This window comes from Mustelus asterias, unplaced genomic scaffold (genome assembly GCF_964213995.1).
Source record: "Mustelus asterias unplaced genomic scaffold, sMusAst1.hap1.1 HAP1_SCAFFOLD_1622, whole genome shotgun sequence".
NCBI lineage: Eukaryota > Metazoa > Chordata > Chondrichthyes > Carcharhiniformes > Triakidae > Mustelus > Mustelus asterias.
In genome coordinates this window covers 63,609-83,597 of record NW_027591567.1, presented here as the reverse complement: position 1 = coordinate 83,597, position 19,989 = coordinate 63,609, and the positions used below count along the sequence as shown (strand labels likewise).

The window sequence follows — 19,989 nt, the reverse complement described above, 5'->3', positions numbered from 1 at the left end:
GGGGGGGGGGGAGAAGTAGGGGGGGGGGAGAAGTAGGGGGGGGGGGAGAAGTAGGGGGGGGGGGGAGAAGTAGGGGGGGGAGAAGTAGGGGGGGGGGAGAAGTAGGGGGGGGGAGAAGTAGGGGGGGGGAGAAGTAGGGGGGGGGGAGAAGTAGGGGGGGGCAGAAGTAGGGGGTGGCAGAAGTAGGGGGGGGGCAGAAGTAGGGGGGGGGGGGAGAAGTAGGGGGGGGGGAGAAGTAGGGGGGGGGGGAGAAGTAGGGGGGGGGGAGAAGTAGGGGGGGGGGAGAAGTAGGGGGGGGGAGAAGTAGGGGGGGGGGAGAAGTAGGGGGGGGGAGAAGTAGGGGGGGGAGAAGGAGGGTCGGGGGAAGGAGGGGGGGAGGAAGGAGCAGGAGGGGCTGACCATTCTTTTGACCTTTGGCAATGCCTGGCCACTTGACACAGCTTTGGGCCAATGTTTTCATCCTACTTTGTCCAGGGTGTGCATCTCCTGTAGCAAAAGCCATTACCCCAGGGTGGCACTATTACACGAGCCCCCCACAACAACACGTCACCCTGACTATATCTCTGTCCTATGCAATAGGTAGGGTCTGAGTTGCTCTGACTTATCATAATGCCAAACTTGTACTTTTGATAGTAGTGGGTCTCTCTCAGTTCAAGTTTTCAGATGGGTGCCTGAGGCCGGCAATGTCTTGAGCAGGCGCAACATCATTATTTCTTGTTGTACAAGTGTTGACAGGACGGTCTGCGGAAGAGGAAGGCAGCTGAGTTCACCCCCATTCGATATTTGCCTCCCTGGCCAATGCTGCAAGGAGTAGTTGTACGCAGCTAGCAAGAAGGCCCATCTCTGTACCCTCGCAGAGACAACTGGTGGCACGGGCTTACCCTCTCGTAGTAAACCCAACGGCAGCTTGTGATCGAGCATTGATATGTGAATTTTAGGAGTAAAGAAGCAATGATAAATTCAAAGCCAGCAATGGTTCTATTGCGTGCAGTTTTGAGCACATTATGGAAATTGCAAAGCCACTAGACAGTCAGGATTCTGCCAGAGTTGGAAGCTACAGCAATGGAGAGATGTATTAATGGAACTTACTGCACTGGAGCAGGAAGCAAAGGAGAATTAAAAGGTGCTTGGAACTAGGAAGAGTTTTGATAAGAACAATGGAATAAGATTGCTTTCTCTTGTTGACGAGGATCAGGGGTCATCAATTCAAAGCCAAAAAGAGCAAAAATGTTTCTTTTCAGTAGGGCTGTTGGAAGACTGAATGCTTTGACCCAGGTACTGGTTGAGGGAAGGATCTTTTTAGGGAACATTGAATTAATATTTGAAGCAGAGGAAAATATAGGGACTTGTGGAAAGAAAGCAGGAGCCTGGTCATCCTCCCACTATACAAAACGTGTTTCCAAATTAGAAACCACTTGTGGCACAAATAAATTACAACTCAATGCAAACTGCACAGAAGCAGAGTTTTAAGTACTCACCCTGTACACTTCTTTGGTCTCCAGGTCCCATAGTTTGATGCCACGGCCCGCTGATAGCAACATCTTTCCATCGGGGCTGAGACAAAGACAACTGACGCTGCCTTTCTCAGCTTTCCATTTGCTGTTTGGGAGGGGAGGGGGGAAGAAACATGTGTTTTAGGTTTAACGTTGCACATGTAGATAAAGCTGCAACACTATAGAAATTAACAAATTCTTCTGATTAATTTTCAACTGGGGCTTGGGGAGAGAGGATGTAGGTCATTTAGCCCCCCTCAAGCATTTTCACCATTCAATGATGCAGAACTCAATTTTTTAAAAAATCTATCAACCTCAGTAACTGATCTAGCCATTTGTGGAGGGACCTTCCAAACTCCCATCACTCTTTGACTGAACTGTTTCCTGATTTCACTACTGAAATGTGTGGCTCTAATTTTTAATACTATAACGCCACACATTCCTATACTCTCCAGTCAACAGAAATAGTTTAGTATTATCTACTCCCCCCACATCTTGAAAATGTCAACTGAATCATCCCATAAACTTCTAAATTCATTAGAATACAACCCGAGTTTGTACAATCACTCCTCAGCTTAATCCTCAGAGTCCAGGCATCATTTTGGCAAATCTACACTGCGCTCCCTCCAAGATCAATATGCACTACATTAGGTGTGGTTGGTGCCCACAGTTGTTCATAATACTCCAAGTATTATTAAACAGAACTTTTTCACACAGGGTTTCATTTCAAAGACGCTTACAAATAGATTGATTTTACGTGCTAGATTTAGTGCTCAACTCTCTTCCTTTCTCCCTGGGCATCTAAGCATTGATTTTTAATCACTTTACACCTGGACATGTTTAGCTTGCAGTTTGTCTTCCCCTGCTTGGACCAAGCACCTCTTGCAATATAACTGCTTAAAGTCTCAAACACCGTCATGAAACCAGCAATTCTTCAAACTGGAGCTAAGGTCAGGAAAACCAATGTGTCACTTAATATACTTTACAGAATTCCAATATAAAGCAGCCAATTGTTTCTCTAGAACCCATTCGAATTATGCTGATTTCTTCCTCTCTGTGCCCTGCATCAAATTTAAGATCCACTGGGGGCACAATGCGATAGATGGAAGCAGCCCTCTGCTATCTCACACAAGGGAACATTCTTCACCCAAGAGCTTGTATGCGTCACTGAGCTATCTATCATAGCTGTGCCCACATGGTCTAAGAGTTTGGAAGAAGAGTGATGTTGGACTTGAAGCATTAATGCTGTTTCTCTCTCTTCACAGATGCTACTAGACCTGCTGAATTTTTCCAGAATTTTCTATTTACCTCAATATTTTGCTTTTATTTTATTGTCAAGAGTATTGAGGGAGACTTCCCATGACTGAGGTTGAATCTAATTAAAATTACACCACCAACATAGCATAAAATAGTATTATTTATTTTCTGCACATTAGGGTGAAGGGGTAACAGTAATGAAGGGGCCAATTTTGGAAGGCAGGCAGTCACACAAACACAATCATCATTTCATCTGCAAGGTTATCATTTTGTTTTAAATTAACCCTGAATGGCTACTCATCACCAAAGCAAATCGAGGGATTAGCCAGCTTGCTCAGACAGCCAAGGATGTGTCGTCAGGTTTGTCAGCAAAACAGCGAAACCTTAACAAATCATCACAGCAAGACTTCTGGAAACCCTGCTTTGGTGTAAAGAGTAAACTGTGCTCAAGAGATACAGCTATTCGTTTATGTGACAAGATTGAGAACTTCCACTAACCTTCCCTCCCACCACCCCTGACACCCCATTGCACAGAAACTTCACGCATTTGCTTGTTCCATCATTTTAATGCCAGACTAGATTCTGCTATCATTCAAAACAAATCTAATCAATACTGATAACACAAAGTGCGCTGGTGGGGTGTGCATTCTGAAAAATCGTCACAGTTTAATGTAAATCAACAATGATCTCCTTGGACATGTGATACCATTGTCAAAAGGAGGTTTAAGAAAATGTCACATGGCACAGGTAATGCCCAGTAAGTAATCTTAAACTCAAAGTACCAAAATGGTAACCAGAAGAAACCCAAGAACCAAATATTTCATTTTTATTAAAAATTCATTCGTGGGACATGGGTGTCACTGGCTGGCCAGCATTTATTGCCCATCCCTCGTTGCCCTTGAACTGAGTGGCTTGCTAGGCCATTTCAGAGGGCAGTTGAGAGTCAACCACGTTGCTGTGGCTCTGGAGTCACATGTAGGCCACACCAGGTAAGGATGGCAGATTTCCTTCCGAAAGGGCATTAGCAAATCAGATCGGGTTTTTCTGACAATCGACAACGGTTTCATGGTCATCAGTAGATTTTGAATTCCAGGGTTTAAAAAATTGAATTCAAATTCTAACATCTGAGATCAAGGAATAGAGAAATGGCACAAAAAGGGAGTCGAGGCCGTAAAAACATATACTCCATAAAATACATAGTGTGATACAGTACTTACTAATTTATGAAGCTGTCTTGTGTCTCAGATACAATTTCAAACATTCAAGCCACAAAAAGACACAGCCTTTAATTCCAATTTAATCTCTAGAATCAGACATCAACTCACAAAGCAAGCAGCTTTAACTTTGTAGAAGTCACACACAGATATTTACCATTTCCACCCTTTCCAGTTTTTTCAGAAACTGTTTAAGACTGTCAAGTTGAAGATGCTGCAAGCACTGGGCCTCCACGATAAAAACCTCAGTTAGTTTCAACGATGGTACACAATTCATTTTAATTCCATTTACCAGCAGTGTGCTCAGATGGCCATAAATCAGGTGTATTTTAAACATCTGAGAAAGAGGCACCTTAAGCGAGCAATGAACTTTGCTATTTAGGACTGAGAGAATGCATTCAGTTAAGGAAACATTTCTCTGTCCCAATTTTCCTAAAGCACAACCAATCGTGTCGCTACCTGCCCCCCACAGCCACCGCAACTCTCAGGAGTGATTCACAAGTGTCTCAGGTTCTGAAGACAAGTCATAGAACAACAAACACTTGCCAGTTGTGCTGTGCATGTTATATACATTGCAGATCCAGTCAAATGATTTATTTTCAGAAATGGTTCACATCTCGGGGATACTCTCTGGTTTAACTATCACAACAAAAACCTGCAAACTTCTGGGGGAACCAATGCGAGCAACTGAACTCCTGAGAATTTACCACCACACAAAGGACTGCGTAACCAACAGAAGGAGATGGGAACTGTCACGGTCAAAGGAACCGTGGCCATATCTTGGCTGTTACAAAAGAATTGATTATAAACTTCAAGCAAAGATTCACTTGTAGAATAATCAAACTTCAGAAAAGTGGTATTCATTCATCATTAACTGGATTGGGGAAGTTATTTCTGAAGAGCCAGTCTAACACACAAATCAGCCAAGTTCCCCAAATCTGAATACAGGAATTAAAGAGGCCTGGAAGAAAATATCTGCCGATTTTTCATGGAAACTAGCAACCCCAATACCTTTTCTTCAGTTTTGCAAGCACCAGGCAATGAACTGCCACATGTGTAAAATATCATTGCATAGGAATCTGTAATGTGACCTCAGCTTTTCACCATGTATATTATGGACTTAAATTAGATAACATTAATTTAAGAGCTATAAACTGTAATGGTGGGAGCACAAAAGACTGGCTCTGTGAAAAGCTATGACACAGTTTAATGTGAGCAAGTGTAAGGTTACACACTTGGATCTGCGATAGATAAATATGAATAATTTATTCATGAACACTGGGGTAGGGAGCAAAGGGAATTCGATATCCATGTACACAAATCTAAAAACTGGTGCACGGGTACTAATGCAATGTTGGAAAAGCATCGAAGCATGTGTGACTCTGTTCTAACTGAATTGCGGAACATGCTTTATCGCTGAATGGTACACTGTTCACATGTTCTTCCGATCAGTCCCATTAAATGTACCCTGGCAAATTTGCAATGCGTTTCCTACACCACAAGATTTGATTCCAGAAATGAGAGGTTTGTCTTACAAAGAGAGGTTGGGCAGTTTAGGCCAATACTCCTTCAGAAGAATGAGATCTCTAACTGAGATGTACAAGCTGATAACAGGGACTGACAAAGCAGACATGGAGTGGATGTTTCCTCTTGCAGGGAATCTAGAGCAGGAGGTCATGGTTTTACAATATGGGGAGGGAGATTTAAAACAGAGATGAGGAAAAATTACTTCTCTCAAAGGATCGTGACTCTGTGGCATTCACCACCCGAGAGAGTGGCGGATGTCGGGACATTGAGTAAATTTAAGGAAGAGGTCGACAGATTTTTAGTAAGGGTTTGGAGGGCCATGATGAATGGACAGGAAAGTAGAGTTGAGGCTGAGATTAAATCAGCCATGATCGCATGAAATGGTGGAGCAGGCTCGAAGCCCTACTCCTGCTCCTAGTTGTGTACAATAATGCAAGGGTTAATTTTCTGCAACTATTAACGAGTTTAAATTCTCCAGCTTCCTTGGTGGGATTTGGATTCTTGTCTCGAGATCATTAGTCCAGGCCTCTAGACTAATATGCTACCATTCCCTTTAAATACATTACTTGGTAAGTTACTTCAATGACGCAATCTACATGCCAGTCTGAAGCAGCCCTTTGAGAAAACTCCTAGCTTTTGATTGCTTCTTCCCAATTCCAAAACATGAATATCTCAAAAGTATGCAAGGGAATGGGTGACAATGCTGTAGGCCCAGTATGTAACTACGTGAAGCAGGGAAGTTACAAGATTGATTCTTAGTCTGCACTGCAACATTTCCAGCAGCCTTAAGTTTACAATGGCACTGGGGAAAACAACCAGAATTCTGGCTTTTAATCACAAGTGAGCACTTTATTTCACAAACAAAATTCCACATGTGAATTACCAACACCAAATATGAACAATGGCCCAATGGAGCTGGTGCAAACCATTCCAATAATCAACACTGCTGGCTATGGGCATACAGCAAAAAACTTTGTTCTAGGCTTAACACCTCAACTTCATTCAGTTTTGAAGATTAAAATGTAAATACAGTCTCATTGGTTATAAATTTAAAATATCAGTTATTAATGTATTTTGTTCACAAAATAGCAGACAATGCAAGATTAAAGACAATGGCTGCTTCTTGTAACTTACATATGTATTTCACGATAGACTCTGAATTAGTGAAGACAATTAGATGGTCCATGAAAATATGGCACCAGCTTTCAAAATAGCATATTCACTGATGAGTGCTCCGACAATGCATATCAGAAGAACTGCATTCATCTCGCTGCCAAATGAGAGCCTTGTGGCAGCAGAACCAGCTTTGTGGAAATGAAGTACGTACAGCGTTGTTACTGAATCAATAGTGGAAGAAATCATGGAATGTCAACCAAATGACCTGCCAGGCTCGTTCGTCTGAATGTGACGAGACAAGTCGTCATTTAGGCTTTCCTTTGGGAAGGAGAGAGAAGAAAAATTTGGGAGGGGGAGAAGAAAAAGGAGAAAACTTCACAGCCTGTGAACCAGACTTCTGTACTAACCATTTTACTTTCCCTGTTGGCACACTCCATTCCACTATGTGCTTGTCATCTGAGCAGCTATGGAGGCAATCATTTTCTGGATGTCACCGCACACAATTTACTTTACTGTCATGTCCACCACCCTGAAATGCATAAAAAGACTATAGTTAAGAAGTTGTTTAAGGATGATTTTTATAAACACAGGATTTCCAATTAAGAATTTCATTTGAGCTGGAACTGTACCAAAAGTGAACACAGCTTAATTTGATTTATTGTCACATGTAGTGGTATACAGTGAAAAGTATTGCTTCTTGCACGCTATACAGACAAAAATATGGTGCTAAGCCAAAGCTAGGATGTAGAGAAAGATCGACTTAGTATAAGGTAGGGCCATTCAAGTCTGATGGCAGCAGAAGTATCCACAATTGGAAAAAAACAATTTTCCTTTTTCCTGAACAAAGAAACTAGCTCTTGAAAAATATAATTTCCCTCAAGTTTCAAAGCACATGCCACTGGTCCTATTATCCCATCCGCCACCAGTGGGTCAGAACAACAACTATTAGCTCACTCTGGATGCCGAGGTAACCAGAGTTACTGCTCGCAGTAACTACAGGACAAGAACCAATTCAGATTGCTGAATATCAGGAGGCAAAATGCCTCAATTCGGACCATTCCACAGCACTGCCTAATCCAAATGATAAAATATACTGTTAATGAGTCGAGTCGCCAAGTTTGGTCCCAGGAATATAAACCTATTATTGCATATTTAGTGATACTGGCACCAGGTATCTTTAAACAAAATTTCAAGATCAAATTGAATAACTTCCATGGCTTAAGAAAGTAAGTTGCAGCTGGTTGTATGTAGTGCTTTTCTTGATATGACAAATTAATCTTCTGGGCAAGATAGAAAGAACTGGAACATAAAGTGTTAGTCCCACCACAGATATAAAATTCTGAACATATTTTATTGGTGCACTTTTTGACTACAGCATTCTGAAAATAAACAAATTATTAGGCTATGTAATAATACAAATTTATAGCTGCTCTAAACTTGGAAAATATAGTTCATAGGTCATCTATTAAATGGCATTAATTCAACATAAAACTGATTGGCATGAGTAAAACTCTACTTTTGGTTAAGACTAAGCAGTTCAGTTAACTAGTCAACTCAATACGTTCTGGTAAATGACATTACATGGAATTAAACTGAAGCCAAACGGGCATTTTAATGTATAGATACACATATTAATGTGCCCCACTCTCCCCATTAATTTTCATCAAGTATTCTTAGTAACATGTATACCCATCCAATTCTGAAATACCCATCATTTCACCCAATGCAACATTAAAAATCAGTATCTTACCAGCTTACTCTGTAGTTCTCCCTTTACTATGCTGTATAACAAGATGCTACCAACCGCTGTACCAATAGCCAATAGATCTAATTCGTCATCACCTTTCACATCTTCTGATCTCCTCTTTTTCGTCTGAGGACCTTCCTGAAAAGGGGAAGAGAAAACAAATTGGGTACTCTTTCACTTGGGAATTTCATGTGCGCTGTTCAAACGATTATTTAACACAAGATTATTGTCCCCGTTTCCCAACCGGGGTCCAAGTTTAGGTTGGAGCCAAAGCCTTTGGTCATTATAACCCGATAAGACATTTTGGAAGGATTTCTACTTAGGTGAAAATTTCAAAAGTGCGTCCTGCCAGCAAGGAAGAATCTACAGTAACTTCAGCATGTCATCTTTTCACAACACCAGGTTAAAGTCCAACAGGGTTATTTGGAATCACGAGCTTACGGAGCGCTGCTCCTTCATCAGCTCAGTTACTCACTTGATGAAGGAGCAGTGTTCCATAAGCTCGTGATTCCAAATAAACCTGTTGGACTTTAACCTGGTGTTGAGACTTCTTACTGTGCCCACCCCAGTCCAACTCCGGCATCTCCACTTCATACCATCTTTTGGATGAGGAAGAATGGAGGAAAAGAGATTGAAGGACTAAGATGGAGAGAACAATATTTCTTGTTAATTTAATCATACAAACATTGGAAATGTCAATCTGTTTTGCCTGCTTTCTCTTTCTTCATCTCCAGACAACCCAAGTCCTGTTGGAGATACACATCCATCTAAGCTATCAAGACAAAGTGCAGCAACCCCATTGTGTCAGTTTGACTCAGTTGGTACCACTTTCAGCCAAGTCCAAGGTGAGCTGAAGTCACAATACAGATTAAACTTGTAGGAACAGATGCATGTGTTTCATTCTTGCACCCAGGAATACTTGGGATGTCTACAGGCCACTTGTACTCACTCCCTACTCCTCCATTTGTAACTTTCTTCCATGCTGCCACAGATAGAGCCCTCCACAATTGCTGTTTTATTCCCAAGGAACAAAGCTATCTTTTGATTCTTTTTGAAAACATTGTTCAATTAAAACTATCCAGGTATGAATTAAAAAGCTAAATGTAAAGATTTGAAGTGGAAAAATCTGAAAGAGCACTGAAGCTCGGCTAGATGTTTTAGAATAGAGATATTCTTAGATTCTATGCCATATACTTTAAAAGCTAAACATTTCCAGTTCTTGTTACTGAAGTGCTATAAAAAGACCCTAATAGGTACATGCATGTACCTGTTGAGTGCGCAGCCTTTGAAATCAGAGAATTAGCCAGAAAAAAAACATGAAAAAAGGAGGGCATGATTCTTCTGTAAATCAGTTGTTATTGCTTTCTGGTAAAACATTAATTCCCTGTTATTTTCAAACCACTAGTCTAGCTTCAATCCAAGTTAAGATCCAAAGAATTATCAAATGAAAAGATAACTGGCAGCAATTCGCGCCAATAAATGATACAAAAAACAAACAAGAATGGAAGTGCCAAACCAAACAAAATCTGAACACTGAAGCTCAATACTTCAAGATGACTGCTTGAAAAGCTCAGTTCTACTCTCAAATCTATAACCATGGAAAATCCCAGTTATTAGAACACTTCATATGAAGCATGGACCTCAGATTGACACTAAAAGGAGATAGGTTCATAGTGAAACTTAAACAAATGCTATGTTTACATCACTGAAATGTTGATCAGGACACTGAACAAGCCGGGTTACATCAGAACAATGTGAAATTTTAACTGTTTCCCTCTCCAGACCTGCTGATGATTTAGACCATAAGACATAGGAGCAGAATTAGGCCACTCGGCCCATCGAGTCTGCTCCGCCATTCAATCATGGCTGCTATTTTTCTCATCCCCATTCTCCTGCCTTTTTCCCATAACCCCTGATCCCCTTATCAATCAAGAACCTATCTCTGTCTTAAAGACACTCAATGACCCGGCCTCCACAGCCTTCTGCGGCAAAGAGTTCCACAGATTCACCATTCTCTGGCTGAAGAAATTCCTCCTCATCTCTGTTTTAAAGGATTGTCCCTTCAGCCCGAGATGGTGTTCTCTGGTTCTAGTTTTCCTTACTAGTGGAAACATCCTCTCCACGTCCACTCTATTCAGGCCTCGCAGTATCCTGTAAGATCCCCCCCCGCCACTCATCCTTCTAAATTCCAACTCATTCCAGCTGTTTTTCTTTCAGATTTCCAGCATTTGCAGTGTTTTGTTTTGGAGTCAATATCATTGCGATCAAAGCAGCAAACTGTGGATGCTAGAAATCTGAAATTGAAACCGAAAGTAGAGAAAAAACTCAGCAGAAAAACAGAGCTGAATCCAACATGACTCCGCTTTAGAACTGGGCACACGGATTTGAAACATTAACTGTTTCCCCTTCCACAACTGCTGCCAGGTCTACTGAGCTTTTTGCAGCATTTTCTGTTTTTATAACTAATATCGCATTGTACTTACACTCAAGAGACAAAGTTGGTTCAAACTGCTTTAAACTGGCATCCACCCATGAAGGGATCCCCAAGGTATTAGCATGAATACAATGTTCTGCATTTGATTTTTGAGCATATTATTTCTGCCAAGCTGACGGGTGACAATTGAGTACATATAAATTAAGCACATATAAATTAAGCCTGTTTCTGCCACAATAGGGCTTTTTGCTTAGGATAGCAGCTCTCTTTCGAAAGTTCGGATAGTCATTTGGAATGTGTCTATGTGTAGAGTCGTCCAAAGGAGTGTTTGAAACTCTCCGCGAGGTGATGCATTTTGGCAGATTGAACCAGGGCAGGACTTACTCAGTTAATGGTAGGGTGTTGGGGAGAGTTACAGAACAAAGAGAGCTAGGGGCACATGTTCATAGCTCCTTGAAAGTGGAGACACAGGTGGACAGAGTGGTGAAGAAGGCATTCAGCATGCTTGGTTTCATTGGTCAGAACATTGAATACAGGAGTTCGGACGTCTTGTTGAAGTTGTACAAAACATTGGTACGGCCACACTTGGAATATTGTGTGCAATTCTGGTCACCCTATTATAGAAAGGATATTATTAAACTAGAAAGAGTGCAGAAAAGATTTACTGGGATGCTACCGGGACTTGATGGATTGAGTTATAAAGGAGAGGCTGGATAGACTGGGACTTTTTTCTCTGGAACGTAGGAGGCTGAGGGGTGACCTTATAGAGGTCTATAAAATAATGAGGGGCATCAACAAGGTAGATAGTCAATATCTTTTCCCAAAGGTAGGGGAGTCTAAAACTAGAGGGCACAGGTTTACGGTGAGAGGGGAGAGATACAAAAGTGTCCAGAGGGGCAATTTTTTCTCACAGAGGGTGGTGTGTGTCTGGAACAAGCTGCAGAGGTAGTAGTAGAGGCGGGTACAATTTTATCTTTTAAAAAGCATTTAGATAGTTCCTCACCGCCCCCCCCCTCCCCCGCAGTGTAACTACACTAGAATCTTTGGACTGCAAGTCCAAGTCAACCCAGTCTTCCCCTCCCAGAATTATGGACAAGACAACCAGTGCTGATTAAGTTGCTGGTTACTTAATACCCCATTTTCCAGGAAAAATGCCAGATTTTATATCAGAATATAATTTCCCCATGCACAGAATTTTACCCATAAAATTCTAATCAAAACCCCCGGGATTTATTAAAACCGCACACCAAAATTGCTGTAAAAACATGTCTTTGGTAAATTACTAAATACCCACAACTATAACCTTTGAGAAAGCCTCATGTAACTCCCACCACTCCACCAACCACCCAATAAACTACTTTGTAAAAAACACATCCAGTTCAGCCCCATGAGTCAGAGTTTTACAGTACAAATAGAAGCCCTTCAGCACATCTTACTGCACTGACCATCAGACACCTATCCGAGTCCCATTTTCCAGCACCTGGTCGGTGACTTTGAATGCTATGGTGTTTCAACTGCTCACCGAAATGCTTAAATGTTGAGGGTCCCCACCTCTACCATCCTTTGAGGCAGTGGATTCCAGATAGCCATCACCCACTGGGTGAAAGTTTTTCCTCAAATCCCCTTCCCTTAAATCTGTGCTTCACGGTTACTGACCCTACGACTAAGGGGAAAAGTTCCTTCCTATCTACCCTATGTTCCTCAATTTTGTACACCTCGATCAGGCGCCCTCTTGGCCTTCTCTGCTCTAAGGAAGACAGCCTCAGCCGAACCAGCCTCTCCTCAAAGCAGGTTCCACATTTCCACACCATCTGACAAAGGGGCAGTGCTCCGAAAGCTTATGGTATTTGCTACCAAATAAACCTGTTGGATTTTAACCTGGTGTTGTGAGACTTCTTACTGTGTTTACCCCAGTCCAACTCCGGCATCTCCACATCACTTGATGATACCCAGCTCTACCTTGTCACTTCACTATGGAATACCAAAGTGCTTTTCTGACATCCAGTCCTGGACGAGTTGTACAGTTTAGGTATTACGCATCGGAAAGCCCTTGATTTCAGCCTTAGCCAGAAACGTCATTCCCAAGCCAACAATTCCAGTCCCTTTCCTGATCTGATTGAAACAGACTATTTTGATCTTACCATCATACTTGACCAGGGCCTGAACATCTCACTCTGTATCCTCTTCATCACTAAAATCGCCTAATCCCACATCTACAATATTACCTGTTTCAACCTACATTGTGCTGAAACTAGCATCGATGCTTGTTACCCGCTGTCAATTATTCCAATGATGGATATCCTACCATCAAACTTGGTTACTGACAGAATCCCTTTATTGCAGTAAAATTACTGAGCCTCACAACAGCCTTACCAAACTTCATTTGGAGCAGTACGGTAGCACAATGGTTAGCACAGCTGCCTCTCAGCTCCAGGGACCTGGGTTTGATTCTCGGCTTGGGTGACTGTCTGTGTGGAGTTTGCACGTTCTCCCAGTGTCTGCGTGGGTTTCCTCCGGGTGCTCTGGTTTCCTCCAACGGTGTGCGGGTTAGGTTGATTGGCCATGCTAAACTGCCCCTTAATGTCCCAGCATGTGTAGGTTAGAGGGATTAGCGGAGTAAATGTGTGGGGATAGGGCCTGGGGTGGGATTGTTGTTGGTGCAGACTCAATGGGCTGAAAGGCCTCCTTCTGCACTGTAGGGTTTCCATGATTCTAAATAAAGAGCCACTTTGCTGCCTGCATCCTAACTCATATCGTGCCCCATTCATTCCTGTGCTCAATGGCCTTCATTATTTCCCAGCTCACCAGTGCCTCAATTTCAATTTTCAAGTTCAAATCCCTTGATGGCCTTGATTAAACTGTCCTAAAGATGGCTCACAGGAGCACAAACAGACAAGACATACTGAGACACAAAAATAAGATTTAGGTGACCTACAACTTGATCAGAGATAGATTTTAAGCAGCAGGTGTGTGGTGAGAAAGAAATTTAGTTTATTTATTAGTGTCACAAGTCGGCTTACATTAACACTGCAATGAAGTTACTGTGAAAATCCACTAGTCGCCACACTCTGGCACCTGTTCAGGTACACAGAGAATTTAGCATGGCCAATGCACCTAACCAGCACATCTTTGGACTGTGGGAGGAAACTGGAGCACCCGGAGGAAACCAACGCACACAGGGAGAACGTGCAGACTCTGCACAGACAGTGACCCACACCAGGAACTGAACCAAGGTGCCCGATGCTGGGATGCAGCAATGCTAACCACTGTGCCGGCCAAAAGAGAGAGGGAATTCGACTGGATCAGTAGCGAGACAGCTGAAGATAATGCTGTTAATGGTGAGGCCAGAATTATCTTCCCAATATCGTACTGTCCTCCAGCTCAGTGGGGTTGAAACATAGAAAATAGGTGTGTGAGTAGGCCATTTGGCCCATCAAGCTTGCACCACCATTCATAGAACCATAGAATCCCTACAGTGCAGGAGGTGGTATTCGGCCCATCAAGCCTGCACCGACCACAATCCCACCCATGCCCCATTCCCGTAACCCCTCACATTTACCCAGCTAATCCCCCTGACACTCGTGTTAATTCAGCATGGCGAAACAACATATGATGGTTGATCATGCACTTTCAGTATCCCGTCCCCACTTTCTCTCCATAACCCCTGATCGCTTTAGCCACAAGGGCTACGTCCAATTACCTCTTGAACATATCTAACAAACTGCCCCCAACAGCTTTCTGTGGTAGAGAACTCCACAGGTTCACAACTCTGAGTGAATAAGTTCTTCCTCATCTCAGTCCCAAATGGCTTAACCCTTATTCTTAGACTGTGACTCCGCGTTCTGCACTGCCCCAACATCAGGAACATCCTTCCCACATCTAACCTATCCAGTTCCATCAGGATTTTATATGTTTCTATGAGATCCTCTCTCATTCTTCTAAATTCCAGTGAGTACAAGCCCACTCGATCCAATCTCTCATGTCAGTCCTGCCATTCCAGGAATCAGTCTGGTGAACCTTCGCTGGACTCCCTCAATAGCAAGAATGCCCTTCCTCAGATTAGGAGACCAAAACTGCACACAATACTCAAGATATGGTCTCACCAAGGCCCTACATAACTACAGTGAGACATCTTTACTCAAATCCTCTTGCTATGAAAGCCAGCATGCCATTAGCTTTCCTCACCGCCTGCTGTACCTACATGACCACCTTCAGCGACTGCTCCACCATGACACCCAAGTCAAGTTGTATTTCCCCTTTTCCAAAACTGCCACCATTTAGATAGTCTTCCTTCTTGTTTTTGCCAAAGTGGATAACCTTGCATTTATCCACATTATATTGCATTTGCCAAGTATTTTCCCACTCAGTCAGCTTGTCCAGGTCACTCTGCAGCCTCTTAGCATCCTTCTCACAGCACACACTGACACCCAGCTCCGTGTTATCTGCAAATTTGGATATTGCATTCAAATTCCTTTGTCAAAATCATTAATGCGTATTGTGAACAGCAGGGGTCCCAGCACTGAACCTGCGGTACCCCACTAGTCATTGCCTGTCACTCTGAAAAAGGACCCGTTTATTCCCAATCTCTGCTTCCAGTCTGCCAGCCAGTTCTCTATCCACATCAATACATTCCCTTTAATTTTGCTCATGGTATTGAACTCATCTGATTCCAGTTGTAGATTTGACTTAGAGAATCATAGAACATCCACAGTGCAGTGAGGCGCCATTTGGCCCATTGAGTCTGCACCGACAACAATTCCACCCAGGCCCTATCCCCGTAATCCCACGTATTTACCCTGTTAATCTCCCTGACACTAAGGGGCAACTGAGCACGGCCAATCCACCTAACCGGAGTTTTTGACTGTGGGAGGAAACTGGAGCACCCGCAGGAAACCCACTCAGACACAGGGAGAACGTGCAAACTCCAGACTCCTGGCCTGTCTTCCAGTTTCTACCTTCAATAAAGTTGAGGTCACCCAACAGATTCTCTTCCCACTCCTGCAGTGTTATTTCTGGTGTCTGCCACGGATTTACCCCTGATCCCCTTCTATTTCTCCCCCACAGATTGCCCCTTGATGACATTATCCGAAAGAGAGTCCGTTTTTCTGCGTACACTGATGGCATCTGACCTTGCCACCAGCTCTCTCTCCTCTCCACTGTCTCTAAATTGTCAGACTGTCCAGCATCGAATACTGGATGAAACATTTCATCTAACTGAAGAATCTATTGTCTTCACTAAGTCAAAAGCCCTTTCCCCTGTTCACTGGTTCCATTCCCCTCTTCTCTTGGCATCACTCAAAGGCTGAACCAGAATGTCTGCAACCTTGGTGGGATATCTGACCCAAAGATGAATTTCCAGTCACACTTTCACTAGAACCGCCTATTTCTACCTCCACAGCATCACCTAACTCCACCCCTGCCTCAGACCATATGCTGCTGAAATCCTCGAGGTCTTTCATTTCTAGATTTGACTGCTGGCCTGTCTCCCAGTTTCAAACTTCTGTAAAGTTAAGCTCTCCCAAAACTCTAGCTGCCCAAATCCTAACTTGCACTAGATCTCATTTATCTGTACGCTTGCTGACCTGTTTAGCCAGGTCTTGCTTTTAAAATTCTCATCAAATCCCTCCATGGCCTCAGCTCTCTATCTCTAATTTCCTTCTACACTACCACCTCGAGAGAGACCTGTAGTTTTCCAATTTAACATGCCCAATTTTATTTCACTCCCATCACTGATGACCCTTAGCTCTAAAACCTCCCCAAGATACTACTAAAAAGCTAGATCTTGGACCAAGCTTTGAGACATCTACCTCAATATCTCATGACTTTGTACCAAATTCTGTCTGTTAACACTCCTGTGAAGCGCCTTGGAAAATTTCAATATGTCATATTGTAGGGTTAGAGGAGATTAATGAACTAAGGGCTGGAAAGACTAAGGAGGATTTAAACAGGATAATTTTTAATTTGAATTGTTGGCAGACCAGAAGCCAATGAGTCAGAAAACACAGAAAAGGTGAACAAAATACTGCTAGACTGGAGGCAAGTAGCAATATTTTGGATAAGCCCAAGTTTAGAGAGGTTGAAGATGAGAGAACAGCCCAGAACAGACGAAGAGTTTAGTCTAAAGATTTCAAAATATGGGTGGTTTCAGCAGCATTAGTCATGAAGAATGTATGCAGCTCGAAGCTCGTTATCAAATATACTTTTTTTGAGCTGAGAAAAAATGTCAGATCTGAAACATTGTCTTTTTCTCTTTTTACACATGTTCTAAGATTGTTGAGTCATGCCAACATTTTCTGCTTTTATTTCAGATTTCCGACATCACTTTTGCTTTCTTATATTTTTATTATTGTTTTAGCTTTAAAACTAGCGCTTAACATTCACAGCTTAAAGTTTAATTATTAATGTCAGAAGTAGCTTTACATTAACACTGCAACAAAGTTACTGTGAAAATCCCCTCGTCGCCACACTCTGGCGCATGTTCGGGTTGACTCAGGGAGAATTTAGCATGGCCAATGCACCTAACCAGCATGTCTTTCGGACTGTGGGAGGAAACCGGAGCAGTTGGAGAAAACACGGGGAGAACGTGCAGACTCCACAGTCACCCGAGGCTGGAATCAAACCCGGGTCCCTGGTCCTGTGAAGCAACAGTACTAACCACTCCGCCACCGTGTTGCCCCTTGCTTGTGGAAATAAGTGAAATATCCAGAGCCAGGTTTTCCTTGATGATGTTAAATTGGAGCTTGCAAATACAAAGAAACATTTAAATTATTAGGAAAAAAATGTTAAAACTAGATGTAAATGTCCTCATAACATTATTTTCCCCAAATCTCCTTATTCTCTCAAATCTGAAGCAGGCGTGTTTAACGGGTAAACGTGGAGGGTGAAGGATGTGAACTTTCTTCCTCTGGCGGTCCTCACCTGGCATTTAAAGTCAGATTTCAGACAGTTTTTGGCTGGGGTGTGAGGGGAGACCGACCCTCGGATTGCTCACACCAACATTACTCCTAATATTAAAACACAAAGACCCTTCTCCCCCGACCCAAAAACTCACCAGATTGTAGCGGGCACCTATTAAAAAAAAACCTTCGACATGAACCAACGTGGAGAGAACGGGAGCTGGATTTCACTTTTAAATTTTAAAACTTGGACAGGGTTTTTTTTAAATTGTGGGGAAATTGTTGGATTTTCTCTGAGGGAAGAAAATAACCCGATTATTTGAGGGAAAGTAAACTCGAAGCGTGGTGGCGGCCTCCCCTCCCGCCCCGGACTCAGGGGCGCCTCGTGTGGGTTAGAGGCCGGACCCAGGGGTGTCGGGAGCCGCATGTGGAGGGAGAGACATCCCGAGGCCGCTCACTACCCCGCTCCCGCTCTGCTGGGCCCGCATCTGCTCCCCGCTGCCCCCTCCCCGGCTCCCCCCCGCCGCTGCCCCCTCCCCGGCTCCCCCCCGCCGCTGCCCCCTCCCGCCGCTGCCCCCTCCCCGGCTCCCCCCCGCCGCTGCCCCCTCCCCGGCTCCCCCCCGCCGCTGCCCCCTCCCCGGCTCCCCCCCGCCGCTGCCCCCTCCCCGGCTCCCCCCCGCCGCTGCCCCCTCCCGCCGCTGCCCCCTCCCGCCGCTGCCCCCTCCCCGGCTCCCCCCCCGCCGCTGCCCCCTCCCCGGCTCCCCCCCCGCCGCTGCCCCCTCCTCGGCTCCCCCCTCCCCGGCTCCCCCCCGCTGCTGCCGCCGCTGACTAGGCCGCAGCCTGAGCCTGGCACTCACCTGACGGAGGCGCCGCGGGGGGAGCCCACGACAAGCAGCTGCAAGTGGCGCTCAGGTGCGAGGAAGGCACGTACTCGTGCCTCAGGCCCCCACCTTGCGTGTTCCACAGGCGGATGCGGCCGCCGCCAAACATCGGCCGGGGAGAAGGCGCAGCCCCCGCCGCTGCTCTCCGCTCCGCCACCAACCGCCGCCATGCTGCCCCTGGACACGTGGTGGCGAATGCGCAGGCGCGGCGCTGCCGGGGAAGGGCGGGGCCGCCGCATGTCAATCAGCAGAGAGGGCGGGGCATTGGCTGTCAATCAGAAGAGGTGGCGGGGCCGCCACATGTCAATCAGTAGAGGAGCGGAGCGAGGCTGGGTGACAGACACACACCCTTCCAACACACAGGCCACTGGGCCCTTCCAACCTGCCCCACCATTCAAAGTTTAAAGTTTATTTATTAGTAACAAATAGACTTACTTTAATAATGCAATGAAAATACTGTGAAAACCTCCAAGTCACCACACTCCGGTGCCTGTTCGGGTACACTGAGGGAGAATTTAACACAGCCAGTGCACTGAACCAGCACGTCTTTCAGACTGTAGGAGGAAACCCACGCAGACACGGGGAGAACATGCAGATGCCGCACAGACAGTGATCCAAGCTCGGGGATCGAACCCAGGTCCCTGGCACTGTGAGGCAGCAGTGCTAACCACTGTGCCACCGTGCTCAACATGATCATGGCTAAACTTCTACCTTAACTCCGTACTCCTGTATTCTCCCAAACCAATTGATGCCTTAAAAATCTATCTACTTCCTTCTTAAATGTAATCAGTGACTAGGTTTCTGTGAATTGAATATAATTGATTTATTATTGTCACATGTATTGGGATACAGTGAAATGTGTTGGGGGGAACTTTCCTCTCCAACCCACCACGGGAATCGTAGTGGGCTGGGGGGTGGGGGGGGGGTGGGTGGGACCGTGCAAAGATCTGTTGGCCTTGGGCAGGACTTTCCTTTTTTGGGGTGAACGCGGTCAGAAAATCCCGCCCATTGTCTCTTGGATGCTATACAGGCAAAACATACCATTCATAGAGTACAGAGGGGAGAAGGAAAGGAGAGAGTGCAGAATGTAGTGTTGCACTTACAGATAAGGTGTAGAGAAAGATTACCTTCATATAAAGTAGGTCCATTCAAAAGTCCAATGGCAGCAGGGAAGAAGCTGTTCTTGAGTCGGTTGGTACATATGGTTTCAAATTGTTGTAAGTAAAAAAGCCATAAAATGGTAACTGGAAGGACAGTGAACCTAAATTTGTCCAAGTTGTTGCTTAGAGTCGGCATTTAAGAAGAAAGAACATAAAAGTGCAGGGAAATGGGATTAATTGGCTCGAATCGAATAGCTCGCCACCCCTCAATCAAAACCACTACATTCTTCCAGAGTCAAAAACACCACCCACCATAATTACCTG

The 19,989-nt window shown here is 44.4% G+C and overlaps 1 long non-coding RNA gene and 1 other non-coding gene across 3 annotated transcripts; both read right to left on the bottom strand.

Annotated features, from left to right (window-relative positions):
* Positions 1–433: 433 nt before the first annotated feature.
* Positions 434–18,744, bottom strand: LOC144488510 (uncharacterized). 2 transcript variants are annotated; one of them, XR_013496610.1, is made up of 5 exons: positions 18,542–18,742; positions 8,358–8,492; positions 7,015–7,136; positions 1,479–1,599; positions 434–906 (listed from the first exon to the last, which is right to left on the bottom strand). It is a non-coding gene; the product is annotated as an uncharacterized LOC144488510 (long non-coding RNA). The 2 variants fall into 2 exon arrangements; XR_013496611.1 differs by having other exon boundaries at positions 435–906; positions 18,635–18,744.
* Positions 3,081–3,154, bottom strand: LOC144488512 (small nucleolar RNA SNORD53/SNORD92). Its single transcript, XR_013496613.1, has one exon. It is a non-coding gene; the product is annotated as a small nucleolar RNA SNORD53/SNORD92 (small nucleolar RNA).
* Positions 18,745–19,989: the final 1,245 nt, after the last annotated feature.